We start from the raw sequence: 27,110 nt of genomic DNA, 5'->3' as shown, positions 1-27,110 counted from the left end.
TTCACGTGAGACCTCTCCAGTTCTATTTAAGGGCTTGCTGGGATCGACAAGTTCATCAGGATAACCCCAGAGATAAAGGAGGATCTGCGGTGGTGGAGGTCCGCAGATAGACTTTCAGAAGGGAAGTCCCTCGCTCCGGTGAGCCCTGACCTAGACTTCTTGTCCGATGCGTCGGATGTAGGTTGGGGAGCACTCCTTGGGAACCTGGAAGTCTCAGGGAAGTGGTCGTGAGAGGTAAAAGAGCTGCATATCAACGTGAGAGGGTTGAAGGCTATACATCTAGGTCTGCAATACTTTGCAAGGCAGGTACACAGCAAGACTGTAGCGGTATATGCAGAGAATACCACGGCCCTGGCGTACATCAAACATCAGGGGGGACACACTCCTTTTCTCTCTGCAAAGTAGCGAGATTTCTGCTATGTTGGACAGATCAGAATCAGACACGATTAGTCGCCTGGTTCATACAGGGCAAGTGCAGTGTCCTGGTGGATGAGCTGAACCGTCACAAGCGAATTCTACCGACGGAGTGGACGTTAGATCTTTGAGTCTATGCCAGCCTTTGGAAACTATGGGGTCAACCGAGCATAGACATGTTTGCAACTTCCAGGAATTACTGTCTTCCTCTGTTCTGTTCCCTGTTCCCGGATCCTCTAGCTTGGGCGACGGGTGCAATGATCCTGGACTGGTCCAACCTAGACCTTTACACTTTTCTCCTGTTTAGGATGATTCGGGAAGTATTAAGGAAGTTTTGTTCCCACCAAAATATAAAGATGACTCTCATGGCACCCTTCTGGTCGCAGAAGGAGTGGTTCCCGGACCTGATCAATCTACTCATAGATTTTCTGAGGCTCCTTCCCGAAATTCCAAATCTTCTCAGACAGCCCCATGTCAGGAGGTTTCATCAAGGACTATCCTCTCTGGCCCTAACAGGATTTCGACTTTTTACAGACTCAGTAGAGCGAAAGGCTTTTCTAGAGCAGCAGCAGAGGCTATGGCCAAACGTAGATGCATTTCCTCCAATAACGTCTACCAAGGTAAGTGGGCATGCTTTAGGAGTTGGTGCAGGAGAAATACTGTAAAGTCTCTTCCTCAAAAACTTTTATCACTCAAATAGCAAACTTCCTTTTCTATTTGAAATCCTCGAAAGGGTTGTCGGTGTCGACTGTAAAGGGTTACAGAGCGATGCTAAGCTCCATTTTTCATCATAAAAGACCTAGACATCTCGAACAACCAAGACTTCCGATCTGATTAAGTCTTTTAATATCTCGAAGCCCAAGAAAGAGGCTTCCTTCTCTTGGAATCTTGATGTGGTCCTTAAGTGGCTTTCCGACCCTCGATTTGAACCAACGCTCTCTTCCTCTCTAAGGGATTTGACTCGGAAAACTCTCTTTCTGGTGGCCTTAGCAACGGTTAAGAGAGTAAGTGAACTGCAAGCTATAAGCAAAAGGATCGGTTTTTCGCAAGGTAATACAGTCTGCTCCTGCTTTTGCTTGGTTTTCTAGCTAAAAATGAGAACCCATCACATCCCCGACCCAGTTCTTTTTCAGTTCCGAGTTTATCGGATATCCTAGGCACGGAAGTAGAAGAGAGAGAGCTGTGTCCTGTTCGTGCCCTCCGATATTATTTACATCGAACAGGGAAGATTAGAGGCCAGTTTAGTAATCTCTGGTGTTCGGTTAAAAACCCTTATAGACCCCTTTCGAAGAACACCATTTCATTTTTCTTGAAGGATCTCATAGTTGAGGCACACTCTCAATGAGCGGAAATGGACTTAATGCTTTTGAAAGTTGAAGCGCATGAGGTTAGAGCAGTTGCGACTTTGGTAGCGTTTGAACACAATCTTTCGCTTTCAGCCATCCTGGAGGCAACACATTGGAAATGCAAGCCGGTGTTCGCGATGCACTATTTGCGGGACATCGAGACAATTTGTGATAACTGCAGTACCCTAGGACCTGTGTCCATAGCTGGCATAGTGATGGGTGAGGAAGTGTAGGAAGTCTCCCTTCCTTTCCTTTCCTCTTGGCCTTGAAAATGGTATTGAGTTTTTGGGGAGCCTACAAGGGTACAGTACAATGTACCTGGAGTGCCCACTAGTTTTTTGTGTTGGGTAGTGGTCTTGTTTTTATATTTAATCATTGTTTAATTATGGTAAAGGTGACTTTGTTGTTTTGTTTTGTTATTGTTGTGGTACTGTGCCTAGGGCAGAGGCAACTATTTATGCTTTGGCGGCCTTTGGTGGACACCTTCGTTGCAAAGCTTAACCTTATACTTCGTCAGCCATTGGAGTACTCCTTCGCTGCGAAGTGTCCCACTTCAGTAGAGGAGCTTCTGGCCATGCTGCCACGCCGCTACAGGCAAGATGAGCACCAGAAACAAATTCCTCTTGTTTTTCACTGGCCGGTCGGAGATTCGAACTCGCGACCAACAGAGTGGTAGCTGAGAACGGAACGCGCTCACCCAGCGAGGAACTGCATAATACAGCAGCTCTCTCGTCAGGTAAGGAACAACTATTTATCTTATTATTTTTAAAGTAAGATTTTGTCCATGATTCCCCTCCTCCTTTCAGTGTGGAATCAGCTAAGTAATTACCAGGTAAGTTACATATATAAAAATGACATTTTTATAATAAAATAAAGTTTTATATATACTTACCCAGTAATTACGGATGGAGCCCATCCTCCTCCCCGCACATGGACTCTTTTTTTGCATAAACAAATTGTCGTGTTGGCAGTGTTGTTCTTCTGTCATACCCCGAAAGTGGCCGGGGCATAGTCACCTATACAAACAAAAGAATCACTACCATGGAATTCAAAATTCTAACTGCTGTTCAACTAGAAACTCTTAGCTAAGTAATTACCGGATAAATATATAGAAAACTTTATTTTATTATAAAAATGTCATTTTTCATATAATTTTTGTGAATAAATGCACTTTTTGTGATAAAACTATTAAAATATTCAGGCATAAGCATTTTTAGAGGGTTTTTTGGCATTTTGAACTATCAAAATAGGCGGTTATAAGCATTCTTAGAGGGGTGTCAAGTATTCGCGGATTTCAGCTATTCACAGGGGGCTAGTGATATGCATCCCCTGCAAATACCAGGGATCAACTATATTTCAATAAGTAAACAGTACTGTGGTATGATTTGTACGGTATAACAACAAAGGGTACACTATGTTTGATATATCTATACTCTTTGAAGGCCTGCAGCAGAGCTTTAAAACAATTTTAAAGTAGTAGCTTAAGGGTTATGGCTAGGTTGGGATGAAAATTTTTATTTATGGGGATATAGCAAGATTGTTGAGTGTTTACACCAGAAATAAAGTTCACCATATTGTAAATCTTTTTTAATCATAAAAGTCCATTCTGTGATCTTACTCTCTGTTTTTAAACATCTAACTTACCTGGTAGTTATATATATAGCTTAAGTCCCTGACGTCACGGCAGAATTTCAAAAACTCACGGCAATCGCCGATCGGTAGTCAGGTGAACCACCTGTGCGCCCTCTACCCAGGTACCTGGAACCATTCCAACTATTCCTCAGATCTTCCTGCCGCTGTAGTCGTAACATCGATGGAATTTCGCGGAGCCTGTGTTTTTTTTATAACTTATTTTGGTGAAGTACACTTTGGCTTGGCTTTATTGTTCATTTTAAAATTTTCTTATAACATATCTGACTTCATCGAGTGTGAAAATGTGTGTGGGGATGCAAGCATCGTTTGCTAAAGTCTCCTTGGATCCCCACTTAGTATGTCTGAAGAACGGAATGAAAGACCGGCTCAGAAGAGCCAAGAGTACTGTTTCTCACTCTTCTTGATATAACCAGGAATAGTTAATTCTTTTCCCCTTGATAACTATCCTATTGATCCTTCTCTCTATAGTGGTAGTCTCTGAACCCCTACTGAAACAGGTAAGGACCAAGGAACTTAATGATTTGTTGGCTGCCATTCAGACCCTGGCCCAACAGGTAAAATCCCTCTCAGAAGACAGGGATAATATGTGATCGATAATAAGAGATCTAAAAATACAAGTGTTAATATGTTGTTAGTGTAAGTGCAGTGGAGGGTGCGACTTCAATGCTCCCCCTGTTGTGCTCTAGTCCTAGACCTCTTCCAAGCTCACCAACCCCTGTGAGAAGGAAAGTCGACAGACGAAGGGAGGCAAGAGGCTTTTTAGCTACCGAGCAGAAACCCCTCGAGCGTACCTGTTGACGTTTCCAGGACGCTCACCCTCGCCAAAATAGAAAAGGCGAGGTTAAAGTGTTTTTCGTCCATTGGTTGCTGCACGTCAACCGGAGGAAATCAGAATTTTTTTACCGATGTCGCATGTTGAAGGGCGTTCTCAAGAGAACTCTAGGTCTCAGGTTTGATGGGACAGCAGTCCGAGCGCTGGTTCCAGCGCCAGGGCGCTCACCCAAGAATGAGAAACTGGGCGTTCAGGGCGTCAGCAAAAAGCTGGACGCCAAGACATTAAGCCCCTCCTTCCCCAGAATGGTACATGCCAGAACACAAGATCATTACGGGGCTTGAGGAAAAGTCATCCCAGAAAGTTGTGTCTTCCCCAGGTGTGTCCCCAGGCGTCAAGATGATATTAATTAAAAGACATGCCGCTAAACTCCGTCTTTGTAAAATCGGAAGAAGAGAATGATAATTCTTCGCGATTCTTCTGTGAATCCTATTGTCAGAGATTTCTGACGAAGACAATATAAAAGGCCATCAGCTTTTATCAGACTTGAAAAAGGCTTATGAAGCTATTTTCAAAATTTTTTCCAGAGAAATTTATCCTGACTGCTCCTCGTTCCCGCACCTTCAGAATTTACTCTTGGAAGGCGTCTTTTGAGGGCAGCATTTAACGAAGAATGGATACTTTCGAAGGAGAAACAATGAAAGACAGCCTTTGTTTTTCCTCCAACCAAACTGAGCTCAAAGGTCTAGCGTTTAATATCAAACTGGAGAATCGTTCGCCCTCCAAATACCTGCCCCTTCCCAGGAACCTTCTCGAACTTGTTGACTCTTCTCGTCTGAGTGGCCATGGGGAAAACGAAGTTGTTGGTCGATATCAGAATTGGACCACCCCTCAAAAGAATTTGGAGATTTAGATAAGGAAGATGGAATTATTCAACACGCTCAAGACATGACACCAAGAACTCAATATCTGATGTCGTGTATGGATAAAGGACTCGAGATAGTTCCAACGAATCAACTGCACCTTTCTCAGAGGGACTCCTGAAGAAAAACTGTACCATCTTGGCTCTTTCCTGGCTAATGGGTCACGTCCAATCAAAATCAGAATTGATTTATACCCCCTTTTTCCTCTCACCCTTCTCTCAAGGTTTGGTATGAAGAGCCTTTTCATCTTTGGCCCAGAAAACCACATGTAAGATTTAAGATCTAAAACAGCAAGAAATTAATGAAAGTTTTCTACTTTTCCTCTTTCATTCCAGCCTAAAAGAGATAAGGCTGAGGTTCCTGTTTTCAGGTATCTCAGCTCTTTTTATGAAAATGGTTATGCCCTCCGATAGAGGCTTCTAAAATTGGGTAGATGAATGACAACGAGAAGAGGCTCTACACAGGAAGAAGGAGGACCTGCCTTTCTTCTCCTGCAGACTGCTTCTAGGAGCCGGACTGTCCAGCCTGAGTAGGCCCCCTCTAGTAATAAGACAATTCCTTCCCTTTCTGCCAAATGCAACGACAGAACCAAGGCAAAGGTTCTACAGCAACAAGTGTCTATGATGTTGCAAAAGGAGATCAGATAGAGAGTTCAGGATCCGAATTCCCAGGATTCTACATTTTTCCAAAGATTCCCTGATCCCCAAATGCTTGGGGTTAGAGACTTGGTGCTGAAGCGGGATTGCACTCAACTTTTTGTGCAATAAACAAAGGTCGCTATGGAAACGGCTTGCAAAATCGGTTCTAGCAGATGTCCAGACAGCATGACTGGATGGCCTCACTGGACCTCCAGGATGCGTATTTTCACGTCCCCATGCACCTGATCTCCAAGAAAAATCTTCTCCTTTATGCTCCACGGAAAACCTGTTTCCTATAGTTTAAAAGGTCTCTCTCTTTATCGGCCAAAAGAAAACGGTTGACGTCTGGCTCTGGAGCAGCTAGACCTCTCAAGAGCAAGCATACCTGTCTTGAGGGACGTCATGATCTGCTAAACTTCATAGACTACAGATTGTAGACAAGCAGCAGCCTGGAGGGAGTCTCTTCCCTTCCAGCCCCAGACTGGTTTCGCTCAAGTGTGGGACTAAGAACAAATCGTAGACAGTTCTATTCAGTCAGGATACCGGGCTGCAAGAGCGTTTCTGGTCCAGGACCTGTGCTGCCTTCAAGACCATCCTCCTCCAAATACTCCTTCGGATTGGTACTGGCGTCTGCGGAACCCCTCCACGGTCCATTATTGACGATGAGAAGGAAATAATTGTTCAAGATGAGGCTTCCCAGCCTGTCCCCAACAGCATTCCTGGTTCCCAAGAAGCCCTGGAGACCAGTGTAGACTTTCTATAAAATTGCCCAGCAGACTTTGTCTTCCCGGAGACTGCAAAGCGTGACAACCAGGCAAACAGAAGAAGGATAATGGACGTCCAACTAAAGCTCTTAGATCCCAGAAGTTTAAGACGCTGAATGTGATGAATGAAACTCTAGACGCTGGATGCAGTGGCGTCAAGCTCTCTTCGGAGTGAAACACCAATGACAATCGATCAATGAACCCAAGACGCGTCAAGTGTCAAGGCATTGGACGTCAGGACGTCGACCAGGCTTCAAGATATTGGAAGCCAAGACGTGGAGTTAGTTCAGGGCGACAAGATGCACTGGCATCAGAGTTAACAAACTGGTCTACTGATAAACAGATAGAAATCTCAGCTGATCCCATCCCAAGAGGTTCTATGCCTTGGGATGAAGATTCAGAGTCAGGATTTTCGGGCTTTTCCGTTTATTGCAAAGACAGGACAAGCCTCAAGAAAATTTCAGAACTTTATAAAGAGACAGTCATGCTTGGTAAAGGAATGGATGAGTCTGCTGGGGACCCTTTCCTCTCTGGAACAGTTTGTCTCCTTTGAGAGGTTAATTCTATCGCCCGTTACAGTTTCATCTAAATCGGAACTGGGACAAGGAAATAGAACTGGAGACCAAGTGCATCCCCATTTCAGAACCAATAAGACCGTATCTAAAATGGTGGAACGTCCCCGTCAAGCTCAGGAGGGCCCTTCTCTAAATTAGAGGAACCCAGACCTAGTGTTGTTATCCGGCGCCGTGGGACTCAGGATGGGGAGCAACACTGGGAAATAAAAAGTCTCAGGCTCCTGGACCAGAGAGCAGGAGGAGTTAAACATCAATTAGAAGGAACTAACTGCAATCCTTCTAGCTCTCAGGAGTTTGAATACAGTGGGGAACAAAGAGGTGCAGGTCAACACCGACAACACAACAGCTGGGCCTACATCAGCAAACAAGGGGGCACTCACTCCAGGTCTCTATACGAGACAATAAGAAATCTTCTTCTTTGGGCAAAAGGAGGAGAATGTAAAACTAGTAACCCACTTTATCCAAGGGGAGAAAATGTGAGGGCGGACATTCTGAGCAGGAAAATAAAGTCCTCTCAAAAGAATGGATGCTACATCAGGACTTTGGGGGCGATTTGGGGCTTGCATAGATCTCTTTTTATTACAGCGCAAGCGGAAGAGGTTGGACACTGTGCTCTCCATTTCCAGATCCAGAGGCTGCTATATACATAGACGCGTTCCTCATGGACTGGTCCAACTTGGACGTGTTATGCATTTCCCTATTTCAAGATAATACACAGTAATGAAAAAATTTGTGTCACATGAGAGGACCAGAATGACCCTTGTGGCCCCTTACTAAACGACAAGAGATTGGTTCCCAGAAGTACTGGATTGGATGGTGGACATCCCCGAGTAGCCTACCTCAAGAGTAGATCTACTCAAACAACCCCACTTGGAAAGATATCACCAAAACCTACAAGCGCTACAGTAACTGTTTTCGGACTATCGGAAAACTCACAAGAGCTAGAAGTTTTTCGAAGGAGGTAGCTGGCGCTTGCTATCGCAAATCAAGGAAGGTTATCCACCATTAAGGTATACCAATCCAAGTGGGAGGTATTTAGAGGATGGTGCAAGACAACAACCATGTCCTCTTCCAATATTTCTGTAACCCAAATTTTGTATATAGAAGAACTCACCAGCATGGAACCTAGAAACGTGGTCCTGAGGTTCCTCATTGTAGGTTCGATCCCTTGCAGAGGACATCTTTAAAGGACCTCATGTGATGAAAACTCTTTTCTTGGTCATTTGGCATCCTTAAAAGATCTCACTATGGAAGAGTTAGTGAGTTACATGCTCTCAGAGCAAGAATATAGATTTTATACAAAGCAAGGCAATCTGCTCACTGCAACTAGGCTTCCTTGCAAAAAAATGAATACTCCATCTCAACCCTTGGCCCAGAACGTTCGAGATTCCGAACTAACGGACATAACAGGGGAGGAGAGAGAGAGTCCTATTCAGTAAGGGCTCTAAAATCTATCTGGATAGGACAAAGGATTTAAGAAGGAATTCAGAAGGGCTTTGGTACTCAGTCAAAAACCTCTCTGTATAGATGTCTAAGAATGCTCTGTTTTTATTTTATCAGACAGTTGATAAAAGAGCTACAATATGGAATGTAGAGATAGACTACAAGATTCTGAAAGTAAAGACGACGAGGTCAGGGCAGTAGCAACCTCTGTAGCTCTTAAACAGAACAGGTCCCTGCAGAGTATCTTGGACACGACCTTCTGGAGAAGCAAGTTAGTATTTGCCTCTCACTATCTAAAACAAGTCAAGACATTATGCGAAGATTGCTATACGCTGTGCCCCTTTATAGCATCTAATTCAGTAATGGGAGAGGGGAATACCCCTACAATCCCATAAACCAATACCCTTTTTCTTACCTTGGAATTGAGAATTTTTTTGGTTGTTTGTGAAGACTGGGGTTAGTCTTCCGCAATCATTGGGATGAAAGTTCCTTGGTAGAGTCAGGAACAAGGGTATTGAGAGGGGAGGTCTAGTCACATAGAGGTTATACACCAGTTGACAGCCCCCTAGAGATTTTCAGCCCCTGGGTGGATCGCTGGATCTCTTAAGGAATGCAGACATAATGAGAGGGAGTTCATTGAAGTCAACTTCCTTAATCCAATCCTATAAAAAATAATACCCTTTGTTCTTGCCTTGGAATGGTTTTCAATTTGATGGTTGTTTGTGAAGATTGAACGCAGTCTTCACAATCATTGATTTTAGTCAGATGATCATTTTGTTCCTTGGTGACGCCCGGAACAAAATAATTATAGGTTGTCTGTCGCATAGAGGTTGGTACACCGTTGGCAGCTCCTAGAGGTCTTCAGCCCCTGAGTGGATCGCTGGACCTCTTAAGGAATACAGACATAATGAGACCGGAGTTCATTGAACTCAGCTTCCTTAATCCAATTCCATAAAACAATACCCTTTGTTCTTACCTTGGAATGGTTGAAATTTTATGGTTGTTTGTGAAGATTGAATGCAGTCTTCCACAATCATCAATTTTAGTCAAATGATAATTTTTGTTCCTTGGTTGGCCTGGAACAAGGGTATTATAGGTTGTCTGTCACATAGAGGTTGGTACACGGTTGGCAGCTCCTAGAGGTCTTCAGCCCCTGAGTGGATCGCTGGACCTCTTAAGGAAAGCAGACAAAATGAGGGGAGTTCATTGAAGTCAGCCTTCTTAATCCAGTAAGGACCTTAAGTTGGTTTATTAACCCTTAAAGCAAATTCCAACGATGTTGGCTGTCTCTGACCCTCCAGCAAAGGTGTCAATCAGCTATATATATAACTACCAGGTAAGTTAGATGTTTAAAATGATATTTTCATAATAAAATAAATTTTTGAACATACTTAGCTGGCTAGTTATATATAATTAAATTCCCACCCTCCTCCCTCTAGAGACTAGGGGCATGGAAGATCTGAGGAATAGTTGGAATGGTTCCAGGTACCTGGGTAGAGGCGCACAGGTGGTTCACCTGACTACCGATCGGCGATTGCCGCGAGTTTTTGAAATTCTACCGTGACGTCAGGGACTTAAGCTATATATATAACTACCAGGTAAGTATGTTCAAAAATTTATTTTATTATGAAAATATCATATTTATTACTCTTCATGATGAAACTGATATGGTACAAAACCCTTGTAACAGCGTATATATAAGTATGTTATTCTCATAATAAAGTAAGTAAGTATTTCTTAGTTTAACCAGACCACTGAGCTGATTAACAGCTCTCCTAGGGCTGGCCCGAAGGATTAGATTTATTTTTACGTGGCTAAGAACCAATTGGTTACCTAGCAACGGGACCTACAGCTTATTGTGGAATCCGAAGCACATTATAGCGAGAAATGAATTTCTGTCACCAGAAACAAATTCCTCTTGTTTTTCACTGGCCGGTCGGAGATTCGAACTCGCGACCAACAGAGTGGTAGCTGAGAACGGAACCCGCTCACCCAGCGAGGAACTGCATAATACAGTAGATGACATTGGGTTGCAAAAATAAATTAATCTATTTTTCATTTATATATTTTTACCACTGGTGAAAAAATTTATTACTGTACAGTAATACCTCGGATCTTACATGATTCAATTTGCGCAAAATCACAGACACGTGAACTTTTCATTGGAACCTAACTAATTGTCATACGCGATTTTTTCACAGACACACAACATTTGCAAATCCTCAAGAGAGGAGAGTGAGAGAGATAAGGGTTGTCCTTACTTAAGAGAGTGAAATTATTTATCAATTATTACAGAGACAGAGAGGATAACGAGAGAGAGAGAGGGAGAGATTGTCCTTACTTGAAGTATCAAGTTGAATTATTTGTGAATTATTACAGAGAGAGAGAGAGAGTTATTCTTACGTTAGATATCAAAAGATGGAAATTCATGATTTATGAAGGAAAAAGAAAGAAGAAAGAGAGAGAAAGATTTCTTGACACACTGTGGGCAACGATTGACATATTTGACAGCTTTGCCCTGCCCCTCTCTTCAATGGTTTCACAAAAGATGGGGAAATGATTATTTGTTTAAAATATCACATAATTTACTATAGAAATGTATAAATTTTGCAATTTTGCCCACTATTGGGGAACAATAGGAACAGCAAAGCAGAAAATGTCACTTCTTTTTTGCCAGCCTCTGATTTCATTGTTATTTCGGGCTATCATTCCAGGATTTGGTAAAGTATTCACTTTTCTGTGTAGCCATCAAGCTTAGTTCAGATAGTTTTTTATACGTTTTTGAAATTTAACCATGTCAGACCTGAGTTCCTCTAGCATTAGGTATTGTAGGGATGGTTGTAAAACCAGGTTAACTAAAGCTTCTTTCGACGCTCATACTATCTGCTCAAATTGTAGGGACAAGTGTGTTCGAAAAATCTTACATGTCAGGAGTGTAAAGACTGGGATAAAAGGCAGTGGAAGTTATTGAAATCTTGCCTAGAAAAACTAGATAGAGATAGGAAAAGGAAGGCGGCCTCTAGAGCCGAAATTAGGGCTCTTAGTTTAGAACCCACTCCTAAATCTAGTGTATTAGATGATTGTGCTATTCCTTCTTCCCCTGCTCTAGCCCTGTCCCCCATCAATCCCCCTAGTATTGTTTCATCCACTCCCACTGACTCCCATGCTTCTTAACCTAATCCTGTGACCAGTCTCGAGTGTAAATTTGACCGTAAGTTTGATCTTGCGGTCAATACAGTGGCTGGATTAGGGGAATCCCTAAGAGTCCTTATGGACAAAGTGAATAGTGTCATGCCAGTGTCAGTGGAGGAGATGGCTGTTCGTCCCGCTGACTCTCTCAGACAAGGGTCCCTGTCACACTCCCGAACCTGGGAGAAGACATACTGGAGGTCTAAAAGGGGTTGGAGATGTTTGCCCATGGGCAGTCTCTCTCTCCGCCGAACCTGTCGCTCAAGCACAGGTATCAGCAGATAGCCATTGGAAAAGTGTCTCTGCCAGCGTTCATTATTGGCAGTTGTCTGGCAAGTCCCGTCCCCTGAAGAGACGTGAGGACAATATGTCTTCTCCAATTCCATGTAAACATGTTAGAGATCCTCCTCTCAGTATTCAACCATCTTGCAGTACTTGGCGCAGCCCAGAATGCATTTTCCCTGAGCGTTCTTATTCAGAGCACCAGTATTTGGTGCCTAAGCCCCCCCCCATAGTCAAGAAACACTCTTCGTCTTCATCTAGGTGCCCACACGAGCGCTCGGTGTACTCCCCCAAGTGACAAACACCAGTCCCAGTTTCTGAGCACCCGCTGCCAGCCTCCAGGCGCCAGTTGCCAGGAGTTCAGTGCCAGCTGCCAAGCGACCGGTGCCGGTTGAGCACCTGGCTGCCTCTTTGCAAGCTTCTAGTTCTCCTGCACCCATAGTGGAAGATCTGTTGTTGACGCCAATCAAGCAGCAGTTGGCAGACGTTCTGGGTTTGCTCCATAAGGCTCCAACTGGGACCAAACCTACTAAGGACTTATCCTTGTCACCGGTCCCTTCTGTTGAGGAGGAATTTGTACAAGAACCAGCTCCGTCAGCTTACACATCTCTGTTGAAATACTTCCTAGCGACGTTTCCATCTCACTTTCAGCCAGCTGCACTGGTTTTGCCCGCCTCTCCTTCCCTTATGAGGAACCAAGTGGATGCCAGCATCTGCCTTCCCAAGATGGTCCTTTCTTCCTCCTCTAGGAAAGGGCTTTACCCTTAAGGGATGGGCTAATTATATATCATGCAACCCCCCAGACCAGGCAGACTGTAAGGTTGGCCAATTTAAGGAAAAACACATCAGTGGAAAGTGGGAGATATGTAAATGCACATGGTGTGAGAAAAAAAATTCTAAAAAATTTTCCCTACCATACACGGGAAGTTGAAAGTGACTATTTACAACCCTGTGTGGCACCTCTTTTACAAAACACTCGTAAATTTTACTAAGTTATACATGTTTTTTCTAACAATTTATTTGATTTATTTTGTAAAATTATAATTACAGCTCATGCAATATCATAACAGACAAGAACTAAAATCAGTAAGAAATTCTGAGTATATTTGTTGTAAATTGTTTATGTAAATTTACTGAGATCAGGAGATACAGTAACTTTTTTGTAGGTATAAATGTTTTTTCTAATATTTCTTTGCAAAATTACAATTATAACTGACATCATTTCACAAAAGATAAGAACTAAAACCAACAGCAATCCCTGGGTATATTTATGTGCATATAAATAAAAAAACATCATGGGAGATGGATGAGCAAGACATTCCCCCTTCAAGTCAAGAACAATACTAATCTGCCTGAGACGACCATGATTGAGTTGAGCTGAATTCTATAGTTGCTACTATCCATTTATGGGCCATTGAAGTGATGGAAACTTTCCTGTTCAATACAGCCAGGAGATACCTGTCTTATGCGACAGGAGAAGCTCCATCCTTTGAAGGTGCTGCCTCATCCCAGGGTGACTGCTTGGGTCTGATTGACTCAGCCCGCCGTTCTGCCTTCTTGTCAGCTAAAGTGATGTTTGCTTTCTTGGGGTTAGATCATCTGGTGAAGAGTATCTTCAGAGTGTTTGAAGTTTTTAGTTACCTCGATTGGTCAGTCAGGGCTCTCGCTAGGAAGATCAAGGGCTGTAATGATTTGGCGGCTGAGTTTTCTGCAGATTGGCTTGGCGTACTGTCGTGTGCAGATGAAGCCATATGAGATGGCTCCTTGGAACTTGCGACCTTTTTGCCTTTGGAGTTCTTAACCTGTTAAGCGTCCCCCGGATGAGCTCATCTAACGTGCCGGAACGCTTTTTCTTGCAATTAGCGGTCATATCACTGATGATAGTTTTTCAAAGTTAATATTGATTTTTATGCTTATAATTCGTACTTAGTTAAGAGTAGGAATTTTATTAAATGATAGGATAAAAACTATTACTACTACTATTATTTTATTTCATAAGACTACAAAATGCTGAATGAAAAGTGTTGTACATACATGCACTATTATTCTTTCTGAATCTCTAAAGCAGGCTATCTATGTACTCGTGATTGTGGAGACAAATGTTCTACATTCTCATCTAGAAACTGATTTGCAAATCTGTTTGTTTCTTTCACGAGGTAATCAATGATTTCATCATCAAATTATTTCTCAAAAATTCTAATGGATTCTCTTTATCCTCAACTGAAAATTTCATCAAGGATCAGCAACAAAAGTAAAGGGATCTCTCTCTCTCTCTCTCTCTCTGAGTCCAGTCACTCGGCAATGAAAAGTCATCTTCACTTCCGCTATTGGAAGAAAAGTTTGTTTCTTCAATATCCTCATCATGGAGGATTTAGAACTAGAGTCATCATCATCAGATATGTCTTCAGTATCAGACACCTCGTCTAGGATTTGATTTATCTCACCTGAAGACATACGCCTCCTCTTTGTGACATTCACTGAGAAACGACGTCAAAGCCGTGTTGTCTCTGAAAACGCCCGAAGCGTACTGAAAAAAAAAAATAGTCATCTAGGCATCAAGCGCGACCAACTGAAAAGAGTTGCCAGGGAGGAAATCGTCATCAATTACAGCCGTGTTCTGAGAGTGTTTACAAATGATGTTCCAACATTTTCCATACGAGTAAACGTATTATTACGGGGCTGACAGCTTGAAAAGCAGAGTTAAAGTCTTGAGAACGCGTATCCGTTGAAGGCGCTACTGAGTAGATCGCAGTAAACGTATTATTACGTGGGTGACGCCAACAGGTTAAGAAGAGGAATTATGGTGCTCCTTTACCACTAAGGGAGTGACTTCTATACGAAAATCGGCCTTACTTTATGCTCCTTTAGATCTGCAGTATCTGTTTCCCCAGTCTGTTGTAAAGAAAATAGCAACTGACCTACAGAAGTAATCAACTCAGGACCTGTTGACGCAGTCTTCAAAGCACCCTAAAGAGACTTCATCTTTTTCTGCTAAATCTGTCTCTCCACTGCAACAGCAGCCTTTTTTTTGTGGAGGTAGACAGTTTTCCTCCCAAAGCCTGCTCCAAGGTTCGTTTCATAGCAAAGTCTGTCAGGAGGACTTCATCCAGACCATCCTCTAAGAAATAATGCATCAGTCCTTTGTGCACCACTGGGAGAGGTGGAGTGTCAGAGGGGCAGAGCCTTGCACAGTCAAGATCCTGAAGGAGGGCTACTTGATACCTTTAAAGGAGCACCCTCCACTAGTGTCCATGGCAATTGCATTGACACTCTACTCATAAGGCTCTGAGAGGTATGTGGCTCTTTCGGAGGAAATGTCGTCCCTCCTAAGGAAGAGAGCCATAGAGAAGGTAGAAGATTGTTCAATGAAAGGTTTATACAACCGCCTTTGCATAGTCCCCAAGTCATCGGGAGCTTGGGGACCTGTCCTCGATGTCAGCTCTCTGAACTTCTTGGTCCAGAAGACAAAGTTCAAAATGAAGACAAGCCAGTTGTTACTGTCATCCATTCAACAGGGTGATTGGATGATCACACTAGATATGCAAGATGCCTGTTTTAAGGAGAGTCTTTCAATTTCGAGCCCTGTGTTTGAGCATCTCTACAGCTCATCAGGTATTTAGGCAAGTTCTAGCTCCTCTTGCAAAGTGGCTGCACCTTCTCAGCATCAACATATGCCTGTACCTGGATGACTGGCTACTTCGATCATTGTCACAGGAGAAGTGCACGAAGGACTGTCAGAGAACCCTTCCCCTCGCCCAAGAGCTAGGGATTTTGATAAACCTACAGAAGGCACAGGTGGCTCCAACTTAGGAGATTCTCTATTCAGGGATGAGGATCAGCTCTCTGAGTTTTCGGGCTTTTCCGTCTCCCAAAGGATCAAGTCCTACCTACAGACAGCGCACAGTTTTCTCTCGCTGCATCTTGCTCGGCAAATCAATGGATGAGTCTGTTAGGAACCCTCGCCTCCATCGAGCAGTTTGTGAAATTAGGCAGACTATATATGAGAGCCCTTCAGTTCTTCCTAAGAGTAAGTTGGGACAGGAAAATGCAACCGGACTCTGTGGTGTTCCCCATAACAATGGAGATAAAGTCAGACCTGTGATGGTGGACATCCAAAGAAAGACTTTTGGAGGGAAAGTCACCATGCCCTGTGAGCCCCGACCTAGACTTCTTTTCAGACACCTCAGATCTAGGTTGGGGAGCCTTTTTTGGAAACTTGGAAGCTTCTGGAACATGGTCTCCAGAACAGCGGAATTTGCATATCAACGCAGAGGAATTGACTGCCATTCATTTGGGTCTAATGCCCTTTGTGGAAACGGTCACAGACAAAACTGTGGTGGTGTGCTCGAAAACAAGGCGGAACCCACTCCTCCCTATGCTATGCCACGAAGGAACTTCTTATTTGGGCGGACCAGAATTGGGTGAAGCTAGTCACCCGTTCCATCCAGGGGAAAATGAACATATTGGCAGATGACCTGAGTCTTTGCAGACAAATACAGAATGGACCTTGAACTCCATGGTCTGCAACAGCCTGTGGAAACTGTGGGGCAGACCTACTTTGGACCTCTTTGCCACCTCAAAAAATCATCACCGTCCTCTCTTTTGTTCTCCTGTCCCAGGCCCTCGGGCATGGGCGACAGACGCTATGCTTTTAAATTGGTAAAATATGAATCTTTATGCCTTTGTTGTTCAGCATGGTAAGGGAAGTGCCAACCAGTTTCAGTATCATCACAATGTAACATTGACCCTGATAGTTCCGTTTTAGGCCCCTCAAGGACTGGTTCTCAGACCTCCTGAGATTCTTAGTGGACTTTCCGAGACTGCTTCAGCAAGATCCACGTCTACTCAAACAGCCCCAAATTTGGAGATTCCATCAATGACTATCTGCTCTAGCTCTGACTGTCCAGAGACTCTTCAGAGCGACAGGATTTTCAAAGTCAGCTGCGGAGGCTATTGGAAGATGTAGACGTCAGTCTTCTTGCCAAGTCTGCCAGTCTAAGTGGACAGTCTTCCGACGATGGTGTAGCAGTAATAACATCTCAACTGCTAAAACCTCTATAGCTCAGATAGCGGACTTCCTCCTGTTCCTGAGGACCGACAAGGGACTCTCCTCTTCCACCATCAACGGGTACAGATCAATTCTGGATTTAGTTTTTAAGCACAGAGGTCTAGATCTTTCCTCTAACCAAGATCTTAGCGATCTCATTAAGTCCTTTGAGACTTCCAAGTAGAAAAGAGTTGACTCTGTATCTTGGGATATGGACGTAGTTCTCAAGTGGTTAATAGGCCCTGCTTTTAAGCCTCTCCATTCCACGTCCCTCAAGAACTTAACTAAGAAGACTCTCTTGTAGCCTTGGCTGCTGCCAAGCGAGTTTACAAACTACAGGCTACAGACAATTGAATTGGTTTTGTCCAGGGAGACACAGTCTGTACTTTCACGCTAGGTTTCTTGGCTAAGAACGAGAAACCATCTGACCCCTGGCCGCGTTTGTTCACCATTAAGAACGTTATGGACATCCTCGGTCCAGAAGAGGAGGAAAGGGTCCTTTGCCCTGTTAGGGCCCTTCGGTATTACATAGACAGAACCAAGAGAATAAGAGGCCCTTCCAGTAATCTCTGGTGCTCTGTCAGGAATCCCTCTCGACCCCTGTCTAAAAACGCATTGTCATTTTTTCTTAGGGATCTTATTGCAGAGCCTCACTCACAAATCCAGGAGGATGTCCTGCCCACCTTTAAGGTGAGAGCACATGAGTTTAGAGCAGTTGCCACCTTGTATGTTTTCAGGCATATTTCATTTTCAGCAATCCTTCAGTCGACTTACTGTCTCTGTTTGAAAGAAATAGAGACAGTTTTTGAAAATTGCAGTACCTTGGGTTCCTTTATCGGTGGCTGGCATGGTATTTGGGGAGGAAGCGTAGAAAGCATTCCTTTTTATCCTTGATCTCTTCGACTTGAAGTAGGGTGTTGAGTCACTGGGAAGCCTGGGGGTTACTTTGTACCTGGAGTGCCCACCAGTCTGTAGTGGTTGGGTGATGGTTTTTAATTTTATTGCAGTGTAGGTGACAGCACTGTCTGGTTTTTTGTGGTTTGGTACTGCACTCAGGGCAAGGGCAACTGTTCTTATGCTTTGTGAGCAATCGAGATTGTCCTTTACTTCAAAGCCCCCACTTCAAAGTAGAGACGACTTGTGGCTACTCCGCTGCGTCACTACAGGTCAAGATGAGCACAACCAGAGGCAGTAATCACCTGCAGTATCTCTCTTACCAGGTAAGGAAACAACAAGCATTGTATCCAGGTAAGGAAACAACAAGCATTGTATCAGTGCAGGCAAATTGTCTATTTCAAATTCATCTTCATGACTGAGAGTTTTGGAGTAGAATATGTCCATGGATCCCACCTCCTGTCAATGTGGGATTCAGCAGTGTAATTACTTGGTAAGTTACTTATAAGAAAATGTTATTTTCATGATAAAATAAAGTTTCATATATGCTTACCAAGTAATTACAGATTGGAGCCCTCCCTCCTCCCCTCTCATGGACATAAGGGCACAAAAGAAGTGACATTTTCTGCTTTGTTGTTCCAATTGTTCCCCGATAGTGGGCAGGATAGTCACCTACACAAAAACAATAGAAGCGCTACTGCTGTTTTTAAAATTTCAGCTGCTGTGCGGTTGGAAAAGTATAGCAATGTAATTACTTGGAAAGTATATATGAAACTTAATTTTATCATTAAAGTAACATGTTTCTGTTCTTAGTGCATACGTGCTATACAGAAAATTCATGTCCTGGGCACCCACACTTCAGGGACCTCTTCCACATCTTGTTGGCACAGTTTTCTGCACAGGTGGTAAGATAGTGGAAGAGATAGTGCAAGGGCCTGTTCATTCCCTCTTGTGTACTGGCTTGGTGACTATTGATACCTTTTGCTGAAGAAGGTGCAAGTTATGTCCCAGGAGATATGATGGGATTAGATGGTCCCACTCCTCTGGAGCCCTTGCAGGCCAAGTTGGAGCTGCACTTCTGAGATATTATTTTGCTCATCCATTAGCGAAATAACATTGGGGAAGTGACATCTGCTTCTTACTAGCCAACAGTCTCATCTGCTGAGCCTACCTTTGGGAGTGCTCACAGGTGTGTGGCCTTCTGACACATTTCTGTGGTCTCAGTTAACTCGTGGTGTTTTAGAGGAGGTGAATGCCCTGATCTACAGGTCAGGGAGTTCTTTCACCTCCAGCATATTTATTGATTTTTATTTATTTTTTTATTTTTATTGATTTTTATTTATTTATCTATTTTTAATTTTTATTTATTTATCTATTTTTATTTATTTAATTTATTCATTTTTATATTTTTATTCATTTATTTTCAATTATTTTATATATTTACATTTAATAAACTGCTGTACACATTGCTATTACATCAAAGGAGGTACAGTACCACTTGCCACAGGATGCTGAGGCTACTCCATTGGCGTAGGATGCATCAAACAGCCAGCTAGTAAATGATCTTTTGTAGAGGCTTCTTCAGGAGGGTGTATCATTCTCTGCTGAATGGATTCACCTCGTCTGCACATTGGTGTTCTGGAGATGCAGGCAGCATGGCTAGTGTTGCAAGCATTTCAAGAGCAGTTGAGAGGTCACTTGGTAGTGTGAATGAGACAACATGATTACAGTGACCTATGTCAATTAACAGTGGGGGACAGTGTCTGTGGCTGTGTACGTCAGCATTGCAGGTTCACCAATGAGCAGTTGAGTTGACTGCATGATACAATCTGGGCAAGGGGAATGTAACTGCAGGTTAGCTCAGCCATCAGATTCAGGTTGTGGGGAGAGAATGGTTTCTACATTCATGAGTAGCAGAGTTTTTTCAGTTATGTGGTGCTCCTATGCTCGATCTGTTTGCCACCAGGTTGTAGATCCATGGGTGGTGATAGAAGGCGCTGTTCGACACCCTTGGGACTACCTGAATAAGTATGCATTTCCAACATTCAGACTTCTCCATAGAATGATAAACAGTGTTGTCACCCATGGTCTTCATATAACTGGTGGCTTCTTGGCCATAAGTCAAGTGGAGTCCCAATCTGTCATCTCTTTGGATTAAGACATCTATCCCTGTGGTTCAGCCTCTAGTCGTTGCTGCACATTGCAGATACCATGAGGCAATGCACTCCACGCAGCTTCAAGCTTTGAGGTTATCCAGTGTTTCTTGTGAGAAAGAGGGAGACTTTTCTTGTAGGGCTTCAAGGGAGATGTCATGGTACAGTGCTCCTCCACTTTTACGTGGGGATAGTTCCAGAACCCACCGCGAAAATACAAAATCCCCTCTAAAAATGCTCACAACTGCCAAATACCCTGTACCCCTTAAACTAAAACATTTAAAACTGCCTATTTTCACAGTTCACTGCCTAATTTAATAGTTCAGACAAAAATATACCTTAAATTATGATACCAAAACAATTTAATGTCATTTCAAACAAAAATACAACCCAAACCATTAGACCAAAACACCCAAAGTCAGTTTACATTACTCTTCTACAACTGTTACTCTTAAGTATATACACCCCAAAAATGCTTGTAACTGCCTATTTTAACAGTTCATCGCCAAACTTAACAGTTCAAACAAAACTATACCTCAGACTATCATCCCAGAACACCCCAACATTTTCAAAGTCATCTTACAACATTACACACCCACCTACAACTGTTACTCTTAAGTATCCCCTGTAATTCAGGCACGCATGTTTTCTTTTGCCTAACGTAACTTTGTGCGTCGTTTACTGTACTGCACATAATGTACGTACATTTTACTATATTTTGCTGTGTTGTGAGATGATTTTGAAATTATATTTGCTGTACAGTACGTAATTTAGGATAGTGCTACTGTATAGAGAATATCTAAAATACGTGGGTAGTTTAGAACAACGGGAACATTCCTCCAAATAGAATGCTAGGTTTGTTACATCATGTTAGTATTTTCGTGATTACGCACAAATACATTTATGATTAAAGAAATTATCTAGTACAGTCAGTTCTTGGTTTACATAATTTTGTGGTTGGTCCTCACCATCTCCCATACACTTACTTAAAAAATTCTTGTTCCATCATTTTCTCTCTATTTGTCTTTCAGTATACATATCCTTTAATGAGAAAACAGCAAAATACTGTATCAGTAAAACATTTTTTCACTTACAGAATCCATTTACAATAAAAAAGAATCCATTTACAATAAACCCCCTGTATTCACGGACTCACGTATTCGTGGATTTCTCTGTGGAATGTATCTACCCATTATTCGCGGAAAATTCGCCCATTCACGGTATTTTTCACTGAGAAATATTCACTAATTACTGTATCTTCATGTCATTTTCATGACTAAATGCAATTTTGTGGTAAAACTATTAAAACACTCAGTATAAGCATTTTAGAGGGTTTTTCTTGTGTTTAAACTATGTGTTTTTAGAGGGGTTTTAAGTATTCGCAGATTTTAGCTGTTGGTGGGGGGGTGTGGTACACATTCCCCATTAATGCGGGGGGGTTTGCCGTATACTGTATTGATCTAATCACCGTAAAATATTTAAAATCCAAATTTCGTAGGTAGGCTACTCAAAGCGTCCAGTAGCAAATGTCTGACAACAGGATATGCTTTGTCTGATTTATTGTACCATATTTCATACAAGTTTAGTTGACTATGATTATCACATGTTATAACAGTACACAAGAGAGTGTTTTATCTCTGTTGATGTTTCATCTCTAATCACTAAAAATATTTAAAATCCAAATTATATACATAGGCAACACTCAACATTCTTACTCTCCTCCCAGCCGTAGTTTAATCGTGCCTTTGAAGTCTCGTCCTCGGCAAGTTACTGTGCTTCGATGTATAAACACTTCAGCTCTCTCTCTCTCTCTCTCTCTCTCTCTCTCTCTTTCCAGAATCCATTTATACTGTGCCTAGACTTTGATGTAAAAACCACAGTCTCTCTCTCTCTCTCTCTTTGATCTCTCCACTCTCTCTCTCTCTCTCTCTCTCTCTCTCTCTCAGTGTACATATCATTTAATGGAAAAACAGCAAAATATCAGTAAAACGTTATTTCACTTACTAATCCATTAATACCGTGCTTAGACTTTGATGTAAACACCCCCTCTCTCTCTCTCTCTCTCTCTCTCTCTCTCTCAGTATACATATCCTTTAATGAAAAAATACAGTAATTAGCGAATACAGTGTTGCTCTATGGAAAAAAATGAATTAGTGATAACTCTAGAGATATGGTCCAAAGAAAAATTTGCAAGTTGGTCAAAGTTCTAGCAGAAAAGTGAATATGTTGCACAAAAATCCGCATCAAAGTGAAGTGTGAAAAAGTGAAGCAGGTAAAAGTGGGGTAGTACTGTACCTTCAGTGTTCCCCAATGAATGTGTACCATGGAAAGTGTGCCAGCATCTGTTATTGGTGTTGCAGGAGTATCTCTCTAGTTGCAGCATCTGTTCAGCAGATGGCAGACTTCCTCATCCATATTCGTCAGGACTTGCACCTTTAAATCTCTGGAGCAAAAGGCTATCACTCAGTGTAGTCGTAGGTGTTCTAGCTGAAGGGGCTAGACCTCTCCATTTCAGTGGAATTTTCTATGTTAAGAAGTTTCAAGCAGTCTTACCCTCCTGGTTCTTCAGAACCTTACAGGGCATCCTTTGAGCCTTGGTCTCGTGCTATGGCCAGAGACCTGATGCTCAAGACTTTTTCTCTTAGCTTTGGCCTTGGTGAAAAGAGTTGGGGGAGTTACATGGCTTGTCTTTTTGTGTTCAACATTTAGTGTAATTGAAGATCTCTTTTATTTTACTTTGTTCCTGAGTTTGTGGTAAAAATGCAGGATCCCTCTGTTTCAGACGGGAGGTTTGGGAGTTTCTTGATCCCCTCCCTCCAAAACTTTGTAGGTGGCAACCCAGCTGAGATGCTGCTTTGCCCAGTTTGCACTGTTGATTACTATTTGAAAAGGAAACACTCCTAGAAGCCAGAGTGTAGATGGCTTTTCAGTAGTAGAGGTGTTTAAGAACACCCTTTTTTTCTGACATTCTGAAGTGATCAGGTGGGACTACACCACCTCTGAGGAAGAGGTTGGCCTCCCTTTCTGCTTGAGAGCTCATGAAGTCAGCCATGGGTTCATTGCCTGCTTTTTGAAAGAACTTTTCAGTTTTTCTAGTAATAAGGTAGGTGTCTGGCATAGCCAAATCACCTTTATCTCATGCTGTCCAAGGAATGTCACCCACAAGTCCATAGACACCTCCTTGGGACCAGACACCTTGGGACCTGAGGTGGCTGCCCAATAAGTTGTGTTGACATCCAAGCTCTGTTCCAGACAAGAGCATTGTCCTATTCAAGTACCTAAAATCTTGTGAAAGTGTAGTATATGGAATTACAAGATTACCTTCTATCCTTATCCCACTTTCAAGATTAGCTTCTAAGCCAAAGTACACACTGAAGTTGGGCAAGATACAGGGAAGTACACTTCGGTCATCCTGTCCTAGTCCTTGTCACTGGGAGGCAACACCTTTGTCCTCTCTCTTAAAAGAAGGGGTAGGGTGGACATGACAGAATTTAGTCTTGAACCTCTTATTTGGTAATAGCCAAAACCAAACTGTCTTTTGACAAGAAGGTTCTTATGGGAGACGCCATGGTTCTCTGAAATGTTTTTCTTATGTGAGTACCTTATAGTATTGTGGGGCACTTGGCCCGGGGTTCTACTACTTTGGCCAATCGTTTTGCCAGATCAGTAGGAGGTTATAAGAGTCATTACATTCCTTGCTTTGCAAGGTAGCCAGGAGCATGGTAAGTCCATGATGGTTCTCAACTCCAGTGTGTTGTGGGGATTTAGCTCCTCCTAAGGAGTAAGTCTCCTGTATTAAAGACAAGTTTTTAACAACTGTCGTCAGCTCATGCTGAAGGATACTCCAATATGAAAAGCTTTGGTTTGTGTACCTAGGAAAAATACAAGTTACTTTTAAAATTTATTATTTGTAGACCGGTGTAGGCCTATTCTGTGGTAAATATTATTGAAATTAATGGCAAAACTATGGATAAGTAATGGTTAGATGCAATAGAGTTGTGCTTTGAGATATGGGCTTCTAAAGTTGGAGCCCTTAGTATTGATTGTCTAGTTTCAGTTGGGAAAAGGTGCATTCAGTCAATTTTGATTATAATTTTTCAGTAAAATTTATTGTAATTAATTTTAAAAAACAATATACTGTGCCGTATTGTGATGACCAAGTACAAATCATACACTTCAGTTTAAGGGAGGGGTTCTGGCAAATCTTGTGTAAATATGAAACTAAATGGATTTTGATAGAATACCTTATGTTCACATTGCCATATGCCATACCTAGCTGTAGAAAGAATTACAGAATGTTTATGGTTCCCATTTTCTCCATTGAAATATTGGCCTGTCCCATTAGTAAGACATTCAAAAGGTGAAAGAAGTGTGAAATGTGAAGAAACAAGTTGAGTTTATTTGGATCCAGAGTTGATAGATACTGTTGCCGAACATTGAACGAGTAATAAGCAAAGTACAATTAGGCTGTTTAGATTAAAGCCATAAGGTAAAGAGGTTTTGGAAGAAGAAACCAGGAAGGTGATAGATTGTTGGAATTAGCAGAAGCTATGAATCTGGTAGTCTTGAATACACAGTTTGAGAAAAGGAGAAGTCATCTGGTAACATACAAAAGTGGACAAAATGAGACACAAATTGATTATGTTTTGGTAAGGAAGGAAGGAAGACAAGAAAATCATTATGGATTGTAAGACTATTCCAAATGAATCTGTTGTAGCTCAACATAAACTGGTAGTGGCAGATTTTAAGTTGAAAGCAATAAGGAAACGAAAAGCCCCTAGCCAGGAACAGGAGGATTAAAACTTGGAAACTGAAAGCGGAGAAGGCAAGAGAGTTCAGAAGTAAAGTGGAAAGAGTCAGATAAGAGAGATATGTAAATGGAATGTCAGAATCGCTTGAAGAGATATGGGATGATATAAAAGAGATTGTGGTTCCAGCAGCAGCAGAGGTGTGCGGGAGGGATAAGTGGTAAGCAGCAACAGGAAAAAGAAACATGGTGGTGGAATCAAGAGGTTCAAACAGCTGTGAAGGAAAAGAGTATAGCCAGAAGAGGGTGGGAAGAAGATAATTACCAAACAAGAGAGGAGTATAGACGGACAAAGAGGGAAACAAGAGAATGGTGTGATTGCAAAGGGAGAAGCCAAGAGAGAGTGGTATGAGATGATGGGAACACCAGAGGGAGAAAAGATAATCTACAGACTTGCAGAAGCGAGAAGAAAAGACAGGCAGGATGTAGGAGAGGTAGGAATTATTAAAGATGAAAATGGAAATATCTTAATTGAGGAAAGAGAGTTCAAGAGAAGATGGAAAGAATATTTTTTACAACTATTAAACACTGAGAGTGAGTGCGAAGAATGGGAAAATGTTCCTCGAGTAGAAGGACCAAGAGCAAACATCAGAGAGAGTGAAGTCGAGAATGCTGTAAAGAAAGAAAAAGTAAATAAAGCTGCATTAAAGTCAGAGGTAACAATAGAAATGATTAAAGCATTGGGAAATCTAGGCAAACAGTGGGTGCACACACTTTTGGAAAAGATCTGGGATGTAGGGAAAATGGTGAGGGACTGGAACAATAGTTGGATGATTAAAATGTATAAACAAAAAGATGTGTTAAACCGTGGGAACTACGTAGGAATAAAGCTTTTGGAACATGTATTGAAGGTACTAGAAAGAATAGTAGAAGGGAAGTTGAGAGAGTTAATAGATATACATGAGCAGCAGTTTGGGTTTATGAAAGGAAAGAGCATAGTGGATGCTATTTTTATAGTAAGACAAGTCTCAGAGAAGTACATATTTATTTAGAAAGAAACAGGAAAGTTTATATGTGTTTTGTGGGACTTGAAAAGGTGTATGATAGGGTACCAAGAAAAGTAGTTTATTGGTGTTTGAGAAAGAGAGGTGTACCAGAGAAGTTGGGAAGGTTAGTGAAGATGATGTATGGGGAGACTGAGGCACTCCCTGTGGAGGTTGGCCTCCATCAGGGATCAGCTTTGAGTCAATTCTTATTCCTTGTCACTATAGACACTTTGACATCGGAATTAAGGAACAACTTAGAACTGTGGGTACTGATGGTTGCTGATGATTTAGTCATTATAGCAGACACAGAAGAAGAACTGCAAGAAAGGTTTTTAGCATGGAAAAGAGCCCTAGAAAAGAAAAGATTGAAAGTGAACATTGGAAAGACAGAGCTAATGAGCAGTAGTAAAAAAGGACATGAATAAGTAAACATTCAAGTGGAAGATGGCACAGTGCTAAAACAGAACAATGAATTTAACTATTTGGGATCAATAATAACAGAGGAGGGAGGTACCGAGAAAGCAGTGAGAGAGAGTGAAAGAAGCATGGTGAAAATGGAGAGAAGTAACTGGGTTGTTTTAAACAAGAAAATGCCATTAGGGCTCAAAATGAAGATTTATAAGACAGTTATCAGGCCTGTACTGTTATATGGGGCAGAAACTTGGGCACTTAAGAGGAAAGAGGAGGGAATGTAGGAAAGAAATGAGGTGAGGATGGTGAGATGGATTGGTGTTATATCACTGCTGGAAAGGAGGGAGAGTCAAGATATAAGAAGAATGTGTGGTATATGCAATGTAAAGGAGAAGCCTAGGGAAGCTCGTCTGAGATACTTTGGCCATGTAATAAGAAGAGAGGCAGTGGAACCAATCAATAGAGCTAAGAACATGCCAGTGATGGGGAGGAGGAGTGTGGGGCATCAGCAGATCAGTTAGATGGATGTGGTGAGGAGGGATATGGGTGAGGTGGGACCTGGGGAAGAAGATGCAAGGAACAGAAACAGATGGAAAAAGTTGACTCGAGCGGCCAACCCTGCTATACAGTGGGACTAATAAGGTCGAAAAAAGATGAAGAAAGAATTGAGTGAAGCTTATAGTAAAATAAGTAAATTGAGTAAAGCTTATATTAGAATGATTTGTAGTTGCTAAAACAGTTGAATTGGAAGTTTCCTAGAAGAAAAAGGTAATTACAATATAAATAATAAAACAAGCCTCACTTAACATGCAG

At 42.1% G+C, this 27,110-nt stretch overlaps 1 protein-coding gene across 1 annotated transcript in view; it reads left to right on the top strand.

Moving 5' to 3' along the window:
- The window catches only part of LOC136827961 (peptidyl-prolyl cis-trans isomerase sig-7), a 71,421-nt gene that overhangs the window by 7,208 nt on the left and 37,103 nt on the right, over positions 1–27,110 (top strand). The window lies entirely within an intron of this gene.

This window comes from Macrobrachium rosenbergii, chromosome 42 (assembly GCF_040412425.1).
Source record: "Macrobrachium rosenbergii isolate ZJJX-2024 chromosome 42, ASM4041242v1, whole genome shotgun sequence".
In the NCBI taxonomy this organism is placed as follows: domain Eukaryota; kingdom Metazoa; phylum Arthropoda; class Malacostraca; order Decapoda; family Palaemonidae; genus Macrobrachium; species Macrobrachium rosenbergii.
Note: the sequence above shows the minus strand (reverse complement) of the source record. Positions and strands in the feature narration are given on the sequence as shown.